Consider the following 17,537-nt stretch of genomic DNA (forward strand, 5'->3'; position numbering starts at 1 on the left):
GCAGTTTTAACACTGAAGATATTTTTGAAAATGTGAATTATGTATATTTGCCAAAAGTTAAACATGATAGGAATTTAGACTTCACTGGCCTCCACTCATTGTACCTTTTATCAAATTATCCTGTTGTGTGGGTGATATGTGCCAAATTTTTTGTAGTTATTATTTTTCATCATTTTTAAATATATAATCTAAAGATACTGACTGGTATCTATGTCCAATATATAGGGTAACAGTTCATTTAGTAATGGTAGAATATTGATAAACTTTATAAATTACAAATAATTTTTACACTAGTAATCTCATTTAAAAAGTTTGTTATCTTAAAAAAACAGAACTTTATCTCAAATTAATATGTTTATGTTTAAAAAGCTGCCAATTTTTAAGGCCAATTCAATTTTTTTCCAAATTCGTTAAATTATTGAAAACAGAAGATTTTAAATTAAATAAAGAACCCTGCAGGATAAATTATGAGTTCTGTCCTTCTACTTGTTAAACTTTTATCCTTTCTGAAGAATTCTTTCACCATTAAAAATGTGTCTTATGTGGATGCTCTTAAGTATCGAGGTTGGAGAAGCTTTTGTAGACTTTTTACCTGATTAATGACATTTGTACAAATGATAGATAAAATAAAAATTAGCCAGGTCACAACAAGCTTAAGATTCTCTTTAGAGTTAAGTAGAATGTGTTCAGATTAAAAATTATAGTAAATTAGTTTTAAAAACATAACAGTAAGAGAATTGCTAGTGTGATAGTAGTTTATGCTTATTCTATTATATTTAATGACAAAAACATTTGTCAGTATTTTGTTGATCATGCTAAAGAAAGTGTCTTTAAAAAATCACTGGCTTTTTCTCATGTCTTGAGCTTGCCCTGTTTGGGGGGAGGGGAGAGCAAGAAAGGGAACATTTCTAGAAAAGCCACTTTGGTAATATCTGAGACAACACCATTCTTATTTCACTGGGATTTTATTTCATTCTTGTAGGCTTAACATCTCACTGCATGAACAAAGAAAATATCATGTGAAAAGGGCTTCAGGCTAGCTACTTCCAAAAGGATTCAACCTTCCAAGTGCTATCAATATCATCCATACACCCACACAGTTAGCACTTTTGAATACATTTACTGAAAACCATTAATAAAGCAACAATCTTAGTCTGGTTCTTAACCATGTGTCACAGTGAAATAAGTTCATGTAAATCTGTGAACTGCACGACAATGATCAAATTAACAGTCATTTCAAGAAAAAATGCCCCTCAGGCTGAAAAATAATTAGTAGTCTCTCACTATCTTTTCCTCCTAATAAAAATCACGATATTATTGTTGACTGTGCTAATAAAACACCTCCCGTGACCCTGACGTAGCTTGATGTAAAATGTAAGGACTGTTCTATTGTGCAGTCTCACACATCTTTTATTGAACATTTCCATTTGGCTCTTCATCTGCGAACACAAGGGCCCATAGAAACTGAAGAACTTTTGTCACAGTGTAATGCAACTCTCACTTGTTTATTACTGCAGTTAATAAAACACCCACTTTGAAATTCATTATCTCTGAAATTTAACTTTTAACTGTGCAAGCTGAATATTCAGAGCTTTAATATGAGCAGGAATAAGAGCAAGAGACAGAGAAAGAAAACAGAAAATCCTTTTAGTGCATAAAGCAACCAAGGTTAGCAGATACATTGCTACAAACATTGAATCCAGGATTTTGATTTTTAGAAAAACATTAATAGAGGAAATCATAATACCCACAGGTTGTTCAACATGTTTTCCTTTTGGTTATTTATAGTCCCTCCACACTGCTTCTTGAACACTTTTGTGCAAAAGAGTATTGTAAGTCTAATGAGGAACAGAAAGAAGTAAAACACAATCCTTGTCCTCAAGGAGTTTATTAAAGATATGATAGATTGGGTTTCTGTGCTGAAGTGGCTGATGAGTTGGTTACTAATGTTTCCAATATACAAACTGAAGATAAAATGCTGGTCTTCTTTAAACACACACACACACACACATACACACACACACACAAGCTTGATAAAGTCAGCAAACTGCTGAAGTATGTGAATCAGATCACTGAAAAGAAATACATATATATTGCTAGCACAATTCATGACAGCCCAGTTTTCAGGAATCAACAGGATTCAACAAAGTCTTTTCAGCATGGTAACATAAGCAAGGTATTTTTTGTCCTTAAGTAGCTTGGTATCCAATGAGGAAAAATTCATGACCATAAGTAAATATAATGCAAGCCAGAATATGGTCCTTGTCTTAGTGTACAATTTTGTAGCAAGATATTTTGATTGTATTTTTATAAATTCTCAGAATCAGACATTTGAAGTAATGAATAGTACTTATGTTCTTTGGAAAAAAAGCTGAGCATATCAGGTGTGCATATAATTTTACAGTATTTTCTCATTTGCAAACGTTATCAGAAAACATGTTAATAGCAGATAGTAAGCAATTGGATAACAAAAGAAAATGTTAATCTCTCAGGAAATATTACATGAGTAGAAATAAAAACACAAATTTTGCCAAAAGCAAGGCAATTTTGTTTTGCTTAATTTTTATGAAAGAAACATCTCAGCATCCTTCTAAATCCCTGTTTATCAAAGTGGGTTCAGTAGAATGCTATGTTAAAAAATGTATTAAAGGTCTAGTCAATTTGGAAATACTAGATTAAGCAAAGGTAAACATCTCTAGATATGAATACATTTACTGAAATGTATTCATATCTAGAATATGGATATGAACATTTGTGAACCTCTTGGAAAAAATATTCCTCTCACAGAACATGTAGGAATGAAGCTTGGGACAGCCACATCTGATGGTGGATGAGAACAAGCATAGTCTCAAATGCCCTATCCCTGAAAGGTGGGTCTAGAAGTCAATATTTTTAAGACTCTTCAGGTGGTTTCAATTTAACTGCCTAGCATCCAATGCTGAACTGATATTTGAGAGTCTCTGCTACTAAAGAAACTACAACTGTACCTTTAGATACTACAGGGGGTGAGTTAGGATTCACAAACACTATTTTCAATATAATAATAAGCATTTAAACATGGATTCAGAAAGTTTTTCAATAGGTAGATGAAAATAAGTACATTTCATAATTACCTTTGTTTAAGGCCATTTTCTGTTTCTAAAGCAAACCAATTTACAAAGAAGATAGATTTATTTAGTTCACAGCTCTAGAGGTTCAAAGTCCAAGATTGGGAACCTTCATTGGTTTGGGTTTTGAGGAGGATGTTAGTGATGGTAGATGTCAAAATGGGAGGAATTCACATGGGAAGAATAAATCATACCTTGAATAGGAAGTCGAAGAGAGATTGCCATCCCACAATTCCTTTGAGGGCTTGCCCCAATTGACCTAAGGCACTCCCACTAGGCCCCACCTCTTAGTTCTCATCTCCCAACATTGCCATCCTGAGGACCAAGCTCTCTATACATGAATCTTTACAGGACAAACAATATCCAAACCATAGCACCCTCTGTTGGATTAATGAAATTCTTCCATTTTGTAGGCTACACTCTCCTTTACGCTATAATGATGTTAAATTTTTGAGAGAAAGAGGATGGAATTCTGAATATCAGTGAGTACTCAAGAGATGTGCCTGGTTATTCTTCAAACAATTCTACATACTTTACAGAAATTCTGTCAGCATAAGGTGAGCTCCACTAAGCCTTTCCTTCCTTCCTTCCTTCCTTCCTTCCTTCCTTCCTTCCTTCCTTCCTTCCTTTCTTTTCTTTCTCTTTCTTCCTTCTCTTCCCTTTCCTTTCTCCTTTCTTTTGTTTTCCTTTTCCCTAATTTACAAAGAAGATAGATTTATTTAGCTCACAGCTCTAGAGGTCCAAATTCCAAGTAAAGATCACCTCCTTCTCCACGGAAAAATCACCTTCTTTCTCATCAAAAAGAAGTGGGCAGAGGAAAATATGTTCTTTTGTTTCAGATATTACAATCTGGTGGGTCTCTAATTAAACACTTACTCCTATGCCACTTCCATTTAGAAGTTGCACAGGATGTTCTGATAAACTATTTCCAGTCTGAGTTTTGCACTGTAAGATTCAATAATGAACAGCTTACAAAAGTGACTCAGTGAGTAGCAGAGACACTCAAGAAGGCCAAAGAAAAGAAGCAAAAGGAAAAATGCATATTTTCTAAAAGTCCATAGAGTTTATAAATTAAGGTCATGAGTTAAACTGTTTTCATCTATATCTATCTTGAAAGATGTGATTTTCTGTGACTGATGTCATATAGCACATAAAATGGCATTGACACTGATTTTTCTGAAAAATCAAGATTAATGCCACAAGTATTAGTATAATTCAACTAAAGTACTGTTGGGACAATAGATGCCATTGTCCCATTTTTAGCTTTTGGGTAAATGCAAATCAAAACTACAATAAGATAGCCTCCCACCCCATTTAGAATAGCTATAATCAAATAAATAAATAAATAATAGTAAATCCTGCAAAGATGTGGAGCAAAGGGAATTCTTATACACTGTTAGTGGAAGTGTAAATTAGTATAACCATTATGAAGCACAGTATGTAGGTCCCTCAAAAAAACATGACATACCATGATCCAGCTATCCCAATTCAGGGTATACATTCAAAGGAAATGAATCAGCATAACAAAGAGATATATGTATGCCATATACTTGCAACACTATTCACAAAAGAGAAGACAAAGAGTAGCCTAGGTACCCAATAACAGATGAATGGATGAAAAAAATAGTGGTACATATACACAGTGGAATATTATTTAACCATAAAGAAGAATGAACCCTGCATTTGCAGCAAAATGCATGGAACTGGAGAACATTAGGTTAAGTGAAATAAGCCAGACACTGAAGAAACAAATAATACATGTATTCTCCCAGTTGTGAAAACTAAGCCAACCTGAATGTACAATAGTGATTACTAGAGATTAGGAACAGTGAATATGTGATGAGTGAGCAAGATGCTGACTCAAGAAACTGAAGCAGGAGGATCACAAATTCAAAGTCAGCCTCAGCAATTTAGCAAGGGCCTGAGCAACTTAGCAATACCCTGTCTCAAAATAAGAAGCAAAAAATAAAGGGCTGGGGATGTGGCTCATTGGTTAAGCTCCCCTGGGTTTAATCCCTGATCAAAAAAAAAAAAAAAAGAAAAAAGAAAAAAAATGCTGATAATGTATATATATAAATCAATATACATTGGAAAACTAAAACTTTGCTTATAAACATTTTTCAGTGAATACACAAGAATTCTAGTTCTTGGCAGTCAAGCAATAGATGTATGAATGAATAGATGAAGATAGTTGATACAAACAAATACAATTTCTCTTTCAATTATTGAAAGTTCTAGCTGACTTTCACAGTGAATACTGTCCTGGTTTTCTACTGTGATGCAAAGGGTTTAAATCACACTAATGTGTAGGTTTTTTTAAAATCTATTAGTCTCTCTAATAAATCATCCAGTCATAGTAACTTAAAATAACACCACTATTACCTCTCACATTTCTGTCAATTGGCTGCACTCAGCTGGGTGTTTTCACTAGAAGTTTTGCACAGGGTCACAAACAAATGATGGCTAGTGTCATCTGAAGGTTTGGTTGGGCTGGACATCCAAAATAGTGGGGAGTGCATATTGGATATTACATGGGTGCCCAGCTAGGGCATCTACATGGGATATTTTTCTATAGCTCAGGCTTCTTACAGGTTCTTAGAACCTTCTTACAGGTTCATAATGCAAGAATATCAAGAGATCCAGGGTGAAACTGTAAGGTTCAGTATGAACTCATCATGAAAATCCCAGGTATCACTTTGATATATTCTATAGGAAAAAGCAAGTCACTACATCTGAACATGATTCAAATAGGGGAACTAGAGTCCATCATTTGATCTAGGAAGTAGCACATAAAGAAAAGGAGGAGGGGAACTGATGGTGTTTAGCTTTCACTATTATAGCTTTTTAGTAGTTCTTCTCACTTCAAAGAAAAACATGTCTCAAAATCAAAGTGAAACATTTCTGTGAAAGCACTTCTTCCTCTACTACAAAGAGACCTATTCCAAATTCTTCCAAATTTATTGTTCTTGAGGCAGAGGAAAATAGAAAAATCCTTAAAAAAATTTATACCATTTTAATTAAGAATAAACATTACCACTAGTCTTATGTTTCGCTGTAGCTATGACAAATAATTTATAAACTGTGAAGTTACAAGAAAACATAATTACCTGTGTTTTACCTACAGTAACAAACTGTTAAACAAAGTGGATGAGAACCTATATTTGCTATTTTATGTATATTTAAGTGGAGCAGATATTCATAATCCTATTGTGCAGATGAGGCTTGAAATGTTAAGTGTTTCTTGTTTTGTTTTGTCTGGTTTTGCCTAAAATTGAAACTTTATTAAAGAGTAAAACTGAGATTGCAGCTAGGGATTTTGTTCCACTATACATGCTACTTCAATAAAAAGTTAATACCATGAAAACTTGTGTAGAAATTCTAGGTGAAAACATGGAGATAGGACGAGAAGATGCAGTGGGAGCACTGGAACATTATTCTGAGGAACTTTCATTTCACTCTTAGTTATTCCAACAAATATTTTCTACCACCCTAAACTGCCAGAGTGACAGTCTTATAGTGTCCACAGTCTGGGAAAAACTAAAACAAAACACAACTGTAGACAGTGGAGAAGGAGAGAATAATACCCCAGGGGTCATGGAACTGGCAGGCGGGTGGAGGCACAGTGTGGCTGGCGATGGGGTGTGGGAAATACATGACAAGTGATGAACAATGAGATACAGGGAGGGATGGGAGAGGTGACCCCTTCCCTCCCTGGGTACTCACACCCCTGCTGTTGAATAGCCTTTTGGGTTTGTATAAAGCTTGAGGAAGACTGGGAAAGGAATGATGAACACATCCATGCTGCCGGTTACGGTTACGTGCACTCTCTAATTTTTTTTCACTTTCCATCAAGTAAAGACAAAACGAAACAAACTGGCATGTCCATAGTAAAATAAATTTATTTAAAATTTAAGTAACAGCAAAGAAATAAAACAAACTGAACACACAGCTGCCTAATTATATAGCATTATGTTTCTGTTCCGGAGTCATGTTTGTAGTTCAATCTTAAAAATGGGGAAAATTGTATGAGCAGCAGCAACTTTATTTGATTCATTTCATTTCTCTAAACAGTATGCAATTGTTTTAAAACAGATTTAATCTTTTTAAAGAAAACACTGACAAATAAAATTGCCAAGATAGAAAGGGATACAATGATAATGCTAAACATCACCTATTATGTTATTATTATTTCCAACTGATTTGCATATGTTTCTAGTGGTACAATTAACCTAGGCAAAATGTTGTTCATTAGGATTAAAAATCTCATCAAAACCTGCCTAAAAAAAATTAGATCACATAAGCAACTTTTTAATTACATATATTTTAATAAATAGATTTATACTTTTGAGAAGTTAAGTGATCTCAAATTATTCTTGATAATACTGGTGTGCATTTTGATTTATGAATGCAAGTTGCATTTTGTTAAAAGAAAATCAAATTTTGATATTATTCTTCATCTGTGATTTTTATCTATGCATTCATCTATATCCATCTCAGCCTATTATGAATAATAATTTCTAACTATTTTATGATCCATGATTTTTGCTGCAAAATGCACAAAAGTAATTAAGCCAAATTGAAACAATTATAGAAATACACTGTTCAATAACTCAGTTGCCAAAAAGTTTTACTATACCCTAAGGAGGCAAAAAATGGGGGAAAAATGCCTATACAGCAGTAATATCATTCCACATGTTATATTTATTCCTGCAAGCCAGCCAAGCTCAAATTAATTGTACTGACTAAACTTTTCTTCTTGGAGAAAATTAAAGATATGCTGTTGTCAACACTTGAGCACAACCTTGCCGACACTTAAACGCAGAGAAGGGTGTGACATCCTGCCCTGGCTGCCTTGCGCTAATTAATCACTCTGGTATTTAGGACCATTCAAGCAGACAAATTAATGGGGAATAATTAGTGTATCTTTGTTCCAGCTCAGCTTTGCACACCAGACACTCTCAGGGAGAGAGGGGAGTTTGCAGAGTGCAAGCCATTAGCATGTGCATAGTTTCACTTCTGTTCAGCAAGTTCTTCAGAGATTAAGAGAAAGGCCAAATTAGCAGAAGTGTGACTGGGGTTAGGACACCCTTCTGGAAAGAAAGCCCTCTGTTTGGGTATCAGCTTTCAGAAGCAAGTTGTTCATCCAGATACTGAATTTCATGAAACTCAATTAAACCTCAGGGAAAACATAATTTCAGAATTCAAAAACAAGTCTTTTAAGAAATATAATGAAAAAAAGTAACTTCTATTTACACCAATCATATTTATTTATAAATGTAACTCTAATAAATTTCATGTTTCGCTTATTGTTTGCTTTTGTGATTTTTTTATTGAAAATGGATTTTTATCAACAAACAGTGCTTATACATTTTGTAATTAAATAGTGTAGTCCATTTAACCTCTCTCCATTTACTAAGAACTCTTTGTAGATACTCCCTACGGCAATAAAACTTAATTTGCTTTTTCTGATAGGAATCATAGAGTAGAAAATTCAGGCAAAGTCTTCACACACAGTCAGTGTGACCAGCACAGTATTGATTAAACTCTGTCCTATTTTACACTGTTGACTGGTTTCAAAGTGCATGTGGTCTGTGTGAAAGCACACACAGCTTCCTACCAAGATATATTTTAAAACTAAAATTTAAGTGTTGACATTTCCTCCATTGAGAAAATACCATGATTTGGCCTCACTGCTGAAAAATGAAACAGAAATGAAACCAAGTGACTCCTAAGAGTTCAAATTTTCCTGGATTAAACTCATTGGTTTTACTTTGCTACATATATTCCTCCCCTCATCAGACAAAAACATTCCATGTTTCCACACATAATACTCCAAACACCAGATTTCATGCTGATAAATTATTTCCAAGCTTTTTATTAACAGTTTCTCTGTACAGAACTTATCTAAACATACTGCAAATAATTGTGTGAATATATGTATATACATTCACATAATCACACTTGTTTTACTACCATATGTGTGAGTGATCTTTAATTACTTTTTTCATTTTTATGCAGTTTATGTAAGGAAGGAATTTTCCTTATGTCTGCCTACCTAAAGTTCCCGTGTTTTTTATGTTCACTATTTACTGGCCTTCACTACCTAACTCACTGACATTCTCCCTTCTAAACTAAGGCAAGAATGAGTGATGTAGCCATGAAGAGAACATTTCTGAAAACTCTATATAGTAGAGGACAGTTCACATCCTGACAACCTCACCTTCAAAATCCAGGGTGCAGGGCCAGGAGCTGATGTGAAGGGAGACCCCACAAGTAAGAAAACAGACCATATGCAGGGTGGATGACCAATCCTTTGGGAAAGAAATTCTACCAGCTGAACTACCAAAGTGAATTTCCTGTGAATGAGTTTAATCTTGTTAACAGCACATAACATAAAAATAATATAAAGAGTAATTTCCCCACCTGCCATAATTTGGAATTTTTTCATGGTATTCATACTTCTAGGCTTCATAAAAACATGATATTGTTAGGCATAATGCTCTTGAATTTGTGCTGGTGGAGAGAGAGGGGGAGAAAAAAAGCCAATCACAAAACCACACATTCTCACAATTTCTTAGAGGCGAGAAATGAATCTCTCTGCAGTCTCCTCTGAGATACTAAATTACTGCCTACGATAAGCCCAGATGCCATTAGAAAGGCTTCCATCCTGGGAGTGGGTCCTCCTAGATCTTTGAAGGTGCCTAATCCTCATTAAAGGCAAACCCTGGGCGTAGGAGGGGCTGCGCTGGCATCAAGGCACCTGGCGATGACTAAAAGCGCTGGCCCCATGTGCGGCTGCCGCTGAGCAGCAGAATGTAATTTAGTCGCACCAGCGGGAGCAGGGGTCAATGATTTTATATTAATGGGGATCACGACAGTTCTAAGCTGTGGCGTGCTTTGAAATAAGTGTTGTACAAGGCAGCAAAGAGAGCTCGGCTGAGGAAATGAGCTGTGTCACTGTCTCCTCATGCCTTGCAGCAAACACTGGGATGTTTTTAGTTGCTACAGACTCTGTGCCATCATAATATTTTATAAACAAAGATTGCCTATATCATTTTGAAAAACGCAAACTCCTAAAACAATGCTGTAAAAGATGCTATTAAAGATGAGCAAATTCCTTTCTAAGCCAATAGGGTCCAAGCATATGGCTGAATAAATGAATTAACTATAGATGGGATGTTTAGATTTGCAAACTAATTCATGAAAACCTAAAATCAACTTAGGTGATGGGTGTTTTGTTTGGATAGTATTGAAAGATGCTGTATCATTACATACCTTGATTTGTTATGAGAGTGTCCACACTTAAAACAAAAGAGATGGAAAGAGGTTTAGAGGCACTGGTTTTAAATTGTGGTTGAGTATTCAAACTCTTTCTGTAAGTAAAAGAAGTAAAAGCACTGTTATCACATCTGATTAAAAAAATCTATCTAAATATTCAAATTAATATTTAGGAATAACAGGTTTAGATTCCATGTTAAATTTTCAGCAGATGAGTATTTTTTAAATTATTAATTGCATATTAGGAACGAGAAATTATTTTGGTCAGCATCTCCTTAAAGAAAGCTTTAAGACGGAAAAATGAGAGTTTTTACTGGTCTCAGGTCAAACGAAAAGGAGTACATTGTATGTAGGACAAAATAGAGTTATTATAAGGAAGCATATTTCAATTTTCAAACTTCTTTTGAAGTGAACATGTCAAAGGTACCAGAGACAACTGGGATAAACAGAGATCTGTGCCAAATCTAAGTGATTAGAAGAATCTCTATTATTAAGTGGGTAACAGCTGCTTGAAATTCACAAAAAGAAAAAAAAATCAACTGAAAAGAGAATATGTTGACCAGAAAAAAAAATCTACTCTTATAAATTGCCACTTGGAAAAATACTTGATTAATTTTCAATATTTTTCCCATGTACAAGAAGAGTCCTAGCTGGGCTTTGGGATTAGTGAAACATTACTTAAGAACAAAATAGTATAATGGAAAACTAAATTATATTTGTGTGAAAAACATTTTCTATAAAATGAAGTCCAAGCTTGACTAGTCTGTTGGACACACTTTGCAAAGATTATCTGTGAAATAGTCATGCCACAACATATGGTCTATGCAAAAGTTCACGTGTATCAGATGACTATAAAGATTCTGTGATTAGTATGTTAAGAAACATCTATATTTTTTAATATTCCTGAAGATAATTAGCCCGTTAAAGACTGAGAAGTCCTGGTATAAAACACCTCTAATTTCCTTCAGATATTTGTCTAACCATCTTCTTTTTTTTCTTCTTTGTCTTCTTATTCTTATTACTTTTCTTCCCCTCAAACCATTAACATTCTCTTTATGAAACACACTTTGGAAAATGCTATATTAGAATTCACTGAATTACTGAATTGTATTTTCATAGTGTGGTAGAATTGTAATAGGAGATATAATCTCATCCCCAAGTTTATTCCTTGCAGATGGGAATTGTTCAATGAAAGATATGGGTTAATTCTAACTTAACTAAAATTTCAGTTATATGGTATTTGTAAATTAATATATACCAGACTTGAAGAAACATTCTGTTATTCCCAGAAATAAAAAAGCAAAGAATAGTAAGTCACCAGAGTAGGGTTTGAGGTGGAGATTTGACTAATTCATCATGTTTTTATAATTTGGAATGCAGAATGCTTTTGGATATTCTAAGACTGGAGATTCATGTTGTCTTGTACGGATAATTGGAGTTGGGACTTGAGTGAGGTAAATGAGGTTCTGTCTTGAGCACAAAATACAAGGTGCAACAACAACAAAAATCCCTCAGTAATCAAGGTACATAATATTTTAATCAATATTTTTTTAAAATTAAAATTTATGCAAATAAATCTTGATGAACAAAATATCACAATTTTAAGTGAAGACAGGATTAGTGTTGCTGATGTTTCCTTTTGCCTCAGGCTCCAATATGACAGACATGGGGATAAAAACTCAGTAGAAAAACTGCAGGAAAAAAGAAGTACTTGATTGGGAGTCCAAATTATATTTGTTACTTTCTCCTGGTAAACAGCTATGGAACTTTTAAATCTTTAAATTTTAGGTATTTTGTTTGGGAACAGACAGCTAGGCTAAGATTTCTCAGCTCTTCTTTTTGTGTGGCCCTAAGCAGATTTTTATGCATTTCTGAGTTAATATTTCCTATCTCAAATACACACAAGCTTAGTGTGTGTGTGTGTGTTTTCTTTTTGTACGTGTCATGCTGGGAATTGAACCCAGGGCCTTGTGGCAAGCACTCTATAGCCATATATCTTTAACAAACATAGAAATGAATTCAGCAAAGTAGCAGGATATAAAATTCACACCCATAAATCAATTGCATTCCTATGTATCAGTGATGAATCAACTGAAAGAGAAATAAGGAAAACTAGCCATTTACAATAGCCTAAAAAAAAAATGGGGAATCAATCTAACAAAAGAGGTAAAAGACCTCTACAAGGAAAACTATAGAACTCTAAAGAAAGAAATTGAAGAAAATATTAGAAGATGGAACTATGTCTGATGCTTTGGATAGGCAGAATTCATACTGACAAAATGCCCATACTGTCAAAAGCACTATACATATTTAATGCAATTCCTATCAAGTTTTCAATGACGTTCTTCATAGAAATAGAAAAGGCATTCATGCAATTCATTTGGAAAAATAAGAGGTCCAGAATAGCTAAAGAAATATTCAGTGAGAAAAGTGAAGTGGGAGGCATCACAATACCAGAATTTAAATTATATTACAGAGCTATAGTAACAAAAGTGGCATGGAATTGGCACCAAAACATACATATATACCAATGGTACTGAATAGAAGACACAGAGTCATACCCACATAAATACAGTTATCTCATAGTAGACAAAGGTGCCATAAATATACATCAGAGAAAAGATATCCTCTTCAACAAATTGTGCTAAACTGGAAAGACATATGTAACAAAATAAAATTTAACCCCTATCTCTCATCCTTCACAAAACTCAAAGTGGATCAAAGACCTAGGCATTAGCCTAGATACTCTGCGCCTACTAGAAGAAAAATTAGGCCCAAGTCTCCATCATGTTGGTTTTGGAATTGAATTTCTCAACAAGACTAGTAAAGTACAAGAAATATAACATATTCTTTTAACTCATTTATAGAGATGACAGTATTTTTCAACCTATTCTGAATAATATTTGTTCAATGAAATGTTCATAGATGTTAAAGAAAAAAGAAACAGGGGGTTAGTAAATTTGATATCAAGTATATTTAGAAAAAGTTTTATTGATTTTGGTCAGATTTCTCTACTACGGGACTTCCCAGAATTTTTAATTGCTAATAAATTTCATGACTGTCTTATAGGAAAATAAAATGTATCAAAGAAGTCTATTTATTAACATCTTATGCATAGTATGCAAAATTCTGAACAAAATGATTTTGTTTCTTTCTCCCTATAAAAATTTTAAAATTCTAAAGGGATTTTTAAAGGTATTATGTAGAGTAAATAAGAAGCTGGAACAAATTAACATGCTATAGAAAAATAATTTTAACTATGCCTACAGAAATATATATTTCAACAGATCATAGTAAAGTGATTTTATATTCAATTTCCTTAAATCAGAGGATCTACATGTTGGCTTCAACAGCCCCAAACAAACTTGGATTAAGGCTGAAGTTCTGGTACTGAAATCTTATAAAAGACATGCAAAGGATAGGAAACAAAGAATAGAAAATTAACCAAGAGAAATAAATTAGAATATATGGGGCTACTTTATCAGAGCACATTATTAAATATGTATCAACATAAAAAATAAGAAATTTGAGAATAAATATCATAAAGGCTTATCAATCATAAAACACATATTATCAACACATAGATATGAATATGAACAAATGGCCACTGAAGTTTGAAAGAGATCCATATAAGGATATTTTTAAGTTTATATAAAAGAAACTCATACTCAGAGATGATAAAATGATGTCACCCTCATGAAATTATAACAATGGCTTTCAAACTGTCTTAGAAAGAAATTATTAAAAACAAACCTATAGTAGATCAATAATACATGTAGCACATTTTTATTGATGCTTTATAAATAAGAAGAATAGTAGAATTTGTCATGCCTATTCTCCATCTCCTTGTAACCACTGATCTTTTTAATATTACCACAATTTTGCCTACTGAAATCATATGGTCGGAAACTTTTTCAGATTGGCTTCTACTATCATGAGTAATACACATTTAAGTTTCTTCCATGCATTCTTAGTGGCTTGATAGTTTTTTTTAAGTGGTGAATAATATCTTCTTGTCTGGATGTATTACAGTTTATTTATTCATTCATATACTGGAGGACTTGTTTGCTTTCAAGTTTTATAAATTCTTAATAAAGCTTCTATAAATGTGTGAATTTTTTGTGAATAAGCTTTCAACTCTTTCAGATAAATACTAGGAGCCTTAAAATTCTTTGAATTCATCCTACCAAATGACAAAACAACTGACCTGGTTAAATCCTACTATGTACATTCTGCCATGTATACTTGCACAGAATGAAGCTAGAGTAACACACACACATACATTCATACACACAATGCCTTCTGAACTTACTGGACATCTATGATCTCTAATCTCAATTGTGTTCTTAGTGCTTGATTGTCTTATATTCCATTCAGTCTATCACCTAAAATAATGTGTAACTTATAATTTCTCCTCTCACTATGTTCATTCTCAGCTATGACCTTGCTTTCCAGTTCACAGAGAAAATGGTAAAATAGACAGGCTTATCTCATTTTTTCCCTCTCATTTCAAACTGCTTTACATTTTTCCTTTTCTCTATTACTATGGAAGAATTGTCCTTACTCCTATGCAAGGGCCAACCTTCCATTTGTCTGCTGGATTGAATCACATACTGTCCTGTCAAGGGCACTGTCCAGGAAATTCTTTTCTATCTCTTGCACCACTCATTTTATTCAATCTACAGTTCTCCCCATCTCCTGTCTCCATTTTCCCTTTCAACTTCCACCCACTCTCTCTTCATTCTTTTACATCAAAAATCCACTGGAGACATCTAATCTCACTTTCTCCTCTTGTTTCCATTTGACCTTACTCCAGTGAGATTTTGCCTTTATCTATTAAAAACTGGATCACCAATGAACTCTATTTTTCCAAATATAATATACAACTCTTGTTACCCATTATATTTTTGCCATTGGTAATATTTGACAGTTTTCATATCCATTGTCACCTTAAACTAAACTGCCATTTTCTCCTGTCTAGATCATTACTAAAGCCTTAAACAGCTCTCACAATGCCTTCCCCACTGTCTATGCCTAAATCTAGCCAAAGGAATTCAGCAAAAATATGTAAAATAGACCAGGACACTTCTGTACTCAAATTTATCTATGCTACTTAGAAAAAAAAAAAACTTCATACCATATAAAGTGTTGCTGTCAGATCTGGTCCTGTCGCCTCTGCCCTCATCACTTACCCATTCCCTCCCCTAACCCAGCTCATTCTGCTATAACCACATTGGTTTCTCTGCAGCTTCTGAAGCAGACCAAATGTGTTCCTAGCTCAACTTTTGAATTTGCTTTTCTCTTTGCCTTTAATGTTGGTCTCACCTTTAATGTTCACATAACTTGTTTTTCCCCTTTTTTCAGGTCTTTAGTACCCTCAGCCAGCTCTTCCCTGGTACCCTCAGCCAGCTCTTCCCTAGGCACACTGTAAAATTGTGTATATACATACACACATACATATGTATTATAGCACCACTCTGCTTGCAGTCTGATGTGTTTAACACTGACATATATTTAGCTTACTTTCTTTGTTTAATATGTATGTTTTCATAATATATACTACTCATTCATTTTTCTTATATGGAGTATGAGTTCCACTAGGGCATTTTCTATTTGGTTCTTTTTACTGTTGTTTTCCCAGGACCTAAAATAGGGATAGAACATGAGAGGTGCCCAGAACACATTTGTTCAATAAGTGAAATGAATGGGTTCAAACATTGCAATGACTTTATTTCATTTGAAATTATTCACCTAATTATAATAAATAATTCACCCAAATGCAATATTTGTATTCTACAGTTTTATTGCCTCTCAAGTTTTTGGACAACTTGACTTTTTTTTTTTAAAGAGAGAGAGAGAGAGAGAGAGAGAGAGAGAGAGAGAATTTTTTTAATATTTATTTTTTAGTTATCGGAGGACACAACATCTTTGTTTGTATGTGGTACTGAGGATCGAACCCGGGCTGCACGCATGCCAGGCGAGCGCGCTACCGCTTGAGCCACATCCCCAGCCCAAACTTGACTTTTTGATACACAAAGTTTCCATTTCTATATTATGAAACATGCCTATCTGCTCTTTTCTGGTAACTGGATCTCAATATTGCTGAGGAGGGCCATTAATTGTATATATAATATCCAAGAGAGTTGTACTGACTCTGGAGTTAATTTTTGTACATATTGTATTATAGAAATCCAATTTATTAATTATTTTTATTCATGTTTCTTATTTAATCTTGCATGAATACTTTAAGATCATTTTTCCAGTCATTACAATAGTTCCTTTTGGATTCTAATTGGAATTTCACTATATTAATAATAGTTAAAGAATGATAGTTTGCCATATTAATTCAAGACTAATAAGTGAGATGGGTTCATAGTTATGTAATTTATACTTCAAGTTTTGAATAGATTTTTATTATTGTTTTATATTTTCTAATAATCTTAATCACAGTGGAATTACCTTTTTTGGATTTGAATGACATTCAGTTGTAGAACAATCTTTTGGGACTCCCCACACCTAATTCTTAATTTTTAAAAAAATATTTTATAACTAAAAATATAAATAACCATAAACTCATAACTAAGCTAGAGTAATCAACATTTCCACAACATTTGAAGCCCCTTGTATTAATACACATGTGCAAAACCTGTCTTCCAACTCAGAAGCAACCAGTTTTCTACATTTTGAATTTATTATTCTATGACTTTATAGTTTATCCATGTTTGTACATAAGTGTAATATATATTGTCCAATTTGGCATGGATTCAAACATTTTTATCAGGAATAATACCACATGCACTTCCCTATAACATGATATTTTCACTTAATATCATTTTTGTGAAGGTCATTCAAAATGTGCATATCTATAATTCATTACTTTCCACTGAATTATATTATTGCACCATAATATTATAGTAGATTTTTTGCCATTATTTAACCATTTTCTATCGATGGATATTTAATGCATTTCTAGTTTTCGTTGTTAACAATAATTTTAATATTGCTATTGCAATAAGTATTGATGAACTTGTTTTTCACTGCCCTTGTAAATATGTACAAGTTTTGTGATGATATATTGGTAGGATGATATATCGTTAGCATATTGTATGTGAATATGTACAAATTTCAAACTAGAAATAATTTTTTTCTAAA

This window comes from Ictidomys tridecemlineatus, chromosome 8 (genome assembly GCF_052094955.1).
Source record: "Ictidomys tridecemlineatus isolate mIctTri1 chromosome 8, mIctTri1.hap1, whole genome shotgun sequence".
NCBI classification, from domain to species: domain Eukaryota; kingdom Metazoa; phylum Chordata; class Mammalia; order Rodentia; family Sciuridae; genus Ictidomys; species Ictidomys tridecemlineatus.